The 4,716-nt window shown below is 39.7% G+C and overlaps 1 protein-coding gene across 1 annotated transcript in view; it reads right to left on the bottom strand.

Annotated features, from left to right (window-relative positions):
• The window catches only part of sgsm3 (small G protein signaling modulator 3), a 25,721-nt gene extending 21,851 nt beyond the window's left edge, over window positions 1–3,870 (bottom strand). Inside the window, exon 1 of the mRNA XM_016269166.1 lies at window positions 3,706–3,870. The gene's annotated coding sequence lies outside the window, so the exon portion shown is untranslated. The remainder of the gene's footprint in view (window positions 1–3,705) is intronic.
• Window positions 3,871–4,716: the final 846 nt, after the last annotated feature.

The following is a 4,716-nucleotide window of genomic DNA, read 5'->3' as shown; positions in this document are numbered from 1 at the left end:
GGGTAGATTGCATGTTTTCTTGCACGGCGGGATGTTGGACTCATGAAAAATAATCACGAAGTTTGTATTTGCCAAAACTGATTTACCGAAGTCAAAACACAGATGGAATTGGCATTAGCGTGAGCGCCGCTTAATTGTGAAGCGGGAGCGACCAGCCAGCAAAGGATTCTGCAGCCTTCCCCAAAGAGTTAGGTTCAGGATTTTCTGATTTACTTAACAAATACTGTGTGAGGGGGCAAGAAACTGGCCAAGTGAGGTCACGTACGGGACACATAAATTAAACCCAATATACAAGACGTCCCGGCTAATACGGGACGATTGGCAACCCTAGCTTTCCCCTGCCTGTTCTGGCATCCTGGCGCACAGCAGCTGTCCACCCTGTTGAAATAGTAAGGTTTGTAAGGTCTAAACAGTCTGGTTTTAAATTATTGTTGTACAACTGTCGATACCAATGCTCTAGCACTCTCCTGATTGCCTGCCAAAATGGTGGAGTTTAGAGTGCGTGACGTCAACCTCCGGAGCTCTATTCATGCCATGAGCGGAGTGCTCCGGCACGTGGCAGCTCTCTGACGACAACAGGATGGGGAGAGCAGAGGGAGGGATGGGGGCAGCGTGTTACATGACTCACTGCGTGTTGTGACTAGAAGAAGCTGGAGAAAGGAAAGATGGAGGTGGGGCTGATGAGAGACAGGGGAGCTTTATCGTTGAGATTGGCAGTGCTCATTATGGGGTACTTTTGTTTTCCATCACAGCTGGACACATAATGCACTCAGAGGCCAATCCAAAGTCCCGGCACTGGCTGCTATAAGCTGGTGCTCTCTGCAGGATCTCCTGACCTGCCCTGTGCTTAAGGAGGGTGTGAACCACACTAGATAAACAGAGCCGAACCTTACAGCCACACTACACACATGTCAAGGGAGTGGCCGATTTAAAGACGAATTCAAAACTTTAAACAGATGAAGGAATCTTAGCAAAGTTGCTGACTACATTGGAAGCACATTCAATCTTTCAAACCTTAGAGTACAACAGCACCTGCTCACTTCTTCAGCTGTGCTGGTTCTGGAAGCATTTTCCCAATAAAGATTTTAAAAAAGTTTTAGTTTAAGAGTTACAAGTCATGATTCAAACCAACCAGCTGCAAGGTGAATCACAACACAAACTTTGATTTGAAGCAAAAACGTATTTGAAAATCGGACCAAAAGACAAAGGTCTTTCATGAGGAAAAGAGCTACAATCCCATGATACATTGAATGACAGTTTAATGTAGCTAATGTCGGCAGTTTCTTGTCATCTACACAGTCATTAAACTTTGAGGAGTGAGGCACTGACAAATGACGGAAATGCAAAGAATCCTTCCGGTTGAGAGTCAGGCATGACTTCCGCATTCAGGAAAAACATCTATAGAGATTTTTTAAAAAGTATTTGTTAAAGCATTTTTAACCATTAACCAAACCAACCAGTTGCGAGGAAAATCACATCACTAACTTTTATTTGAAGCAAAAATGGTAAATGAAAATCTAGCAAAAAGACAAAGCTACAAAACTAATTATAAGCTTCAGTGAGGGAAAGAGCTGCAAGGTGAATCACAACACAAACTTTGATTTGAAGCAAAAACGTATTTGAAAATCGGACCAAAAGACAAAGGTCTTTCATGAGGAAAAGAGCTACAATCCCATGATACATTGAATGACAGTTTAATGTAGCTAACGTCGGCAGTTTCTTGTCATCTACACAGTCATTAAACTTTGAGGAGTGAGGCACTGACAAATGACGGAAATGCAAAGAATCCTTCCGGTTGAGAGTCAGGCATGACTTCCGCATTCAGGAAAAACATCTATAGAGATTTTTTTTAAAGTATTTGTTAAAGCATTTTTAACCATTAACCAAACCAACCAGTTGCGAGGAAAATCACATCACTAACTTTTATTTGAAGCAAAAATGGTAAATGAAAATCTAGCAAAAAGACAAAGCTACAAAACTAATTATAAGCTTCAGTGAGGGAAAGAAGAAAGAACTACAATTCCATGAAGCATTGTGAATGACATTACTTGAATTAAAAACAATGGAGAAATTTTAAGTTTTAGGTTGTATCTATAGAAACATATTTTAAGTTCATTGCCAAATACGCATATATACAAACAGTTAAGTATTTTGAAAGCTTTCTTTGAAAGACCGACTCAATCACGTTATTTGCGGTGCTTCAAGGGAGTGGGCAGGGCTAAATCATGGGAGATGTAGTTTTTCACCATGAATTCCACTATGAAACACGATTATTTTGAAAATAAGTTGAATTAATGTAAAGAGAAACAAATGAGAACTTCAGACCTCACAACAGGTCTGTCTATAAAGGTTTAACTGTCAAAAAAGAAAACCAATTTCCTTTTGAACTTCCGGAACTCGGCTGTTTGTGTTCTATTGGTAAAGATTTCTTTGCAGAATCATGGTTAATGTAGATTTTCACCAGGAATTCTGCTGATAAACAACTTAAATAAGTTGAAATAATGCAGTCTGATGTCTTCAACATTGTTTAACAACCTCATATCTTACAGTAGGTTTGTTTTTAAAGGGCTTATAAGTTAAAAATCAATTCCCCTATGGAAACATTTTTTATTTTTATTTTGGAAACCCAATTGTTGCACACCATTCCTAGGACAGAAGGAAAAATCACTTTTCCTTTTTATTGGGTTTGGGAAACAAACCCATTCAGTGCTGTTCAAATGCTGTTTGAGCCAATAAATGCCTACAACTAATTGTATTAAATAAAATAAAGTAGTCATGATGAAGAATTTGCCTATTATTCTAATAATTAAAGTGTACAAGCTAAAGTGTCAAATGTCACCTTTAATTTACCAAAGGTGAACCTGTATGACTGACTCTCTTCTGTGGAACACAAAAATAGATGCTAGGCAGAATGACAACCTTGGTCACCATTCACTTTCATTGTATGGAGAAAAGTGCAATGAAAGTTAATGGTGACTGAAGCCGTCAGTCCATAATATTCTGCCTAACATCATATTTTGTGCCTTACAGAAAAAAACTTTACATAACATAATTCTTAATTTACAGTCGATAGAGACCTTTAAATAAACAAATAATCATTGGCAGGGCGAGTCATTTAGCTACCATATGGCACCTGAAATGAGTTCGCGATCTAACGTTAGCGCAGTTCACAAAGAATCAGAATAACGGAGCGAAATTCATAATAAAACACGGGCTATTCATAATAAGACAAGCATCTAGACTTAACGTACAAGAGTGCGTTTCAAGTAAATACAAAACACTAACGTTACATCTGTCTGTCAAGCAAACTTCGACGCACTATTGAGTTGAACGCCTCACAACAAGACGAAACGTTCATGTCTGTTCCTTATTTCGTGCGAAAACAGTATTATTACACCTAAGGGGCAAATGATGGCAACGAAGCTCTCTAAATATGAACATATTGTTCTCAATAATGCACGACACTCTCAAAACTAACCGCTGAGTGAGAGGACATTCAAAACTGTATGCCACTTTCATAAACGATACCGTTACTGAGTAAAATACATATGACATAAACATTAACGTTACACTAAAACGTATAAAAGCGTTCCGAGATAATAACAGTCATTGGCTAAAGCCATCCAAGCATCAGTAATCAATGCACTTGCCGCTACGATTAGCCACCGAGCTAGCGAACCAACAAATGTTATGTCTTCTTCTTACCTTACGTCATGTTGAATCTCCTTTCTGAGCAGCTGTACTTTGTGGTACAATTACACATATATTTGCAGACAGGGTGTAAGTAAGAGATGCGTACTTCTGGTTTTGTGATGATGGTGAACGGTCGCATTGACCGACTGTTCGTGTCTCGCACTGAAGGATTGTATCCCTCCGCCTAAAGAGATTTCCTGAAGAAATAGTTCCCATCCTGCTAACAGATTTTGTCGCTTGGAAGCAAAATATTTTTTTTGTAGCAGTAACTATTTGAGGCAAGTCAACCGTATTCTGACAATCTCGGCATATTCTCCCCATATTTTCACCTAACTGCGCTTCATATTAGCTTTCAAGTGAAGCATAACGTGTTACTAATTTTGCGACGAACTGCTTACATTAGCCGCGCTGTGTAGCCCATTACAGAAAAATAAATTCTGTCACAGTGACGTTCCTCTCAATGCTCAGAAATCATGAGGCAGAGCAGGAACTAGAGCAGACTGCCAACACAACATCATATCCATCCGCCGTCTTCATCTAACTTCATGACGTAGCTTTACAGCGTTGATTGATTGATTAATCAGTTCATTCATAATTCTAAGGCAGGGGTGCCCAAACTTGATCCTGGAGGGCCGGTGTCCTGCAGAGTTTAGCTCCAGCTTGCCTCAACACACTTGCTTGGAAGTTTCTAGTATGCCTAGTAAGACCTTGATTAGCTGCTTCGGGTGTGTTTGATTAGGGTTGGAGCTAAACTCTGCAGGACACCGGCCCTCCAGGACCGAGTGTGGGCACCCCTGTTCTAAGGTCTCTCTTTACCTCCCAGGCTTTTAGGTTTAAAAGCTCATTCTTTGCTGCTCATACAAGCATTCTAGTGTTTCCATCTACTTACAGAGGGCTGACAAACATGACAGCCCTCTGTCATGTGTGACATTTAGTTTTGGAGTTGCTTGTTTAAAAACGCAATAAAGAGAAAAAATATGAGTTTTTACCAAAAAGAAAGAGCTGTGTATTTTGTACATCTTC

The sequence above is a fragment of the Sinocyclocheilus grahami genome, unplaced genomic scaffold (assembly GCF_001515645.1).
Source record: "Sinocyclocheilus grahami isolate Dianchi unplaced genomic scaffold, SAMN03320097.WGS_v1.1 scaffold49.1, whole genome shotgun sequence".
Lineage (NCBI taxonomy): Eukaryota > Metazoa > Chordata > Actinopteri > Cypriniformes > Cyprinidae > Sinocyclocheilus > Sinocyclocheilus grahami.
The sequence above is the reverse complement of the archived record's forward strand: the minus strand, read 5'-3'. Positions and strand labels throughout refer to the sequence as shown.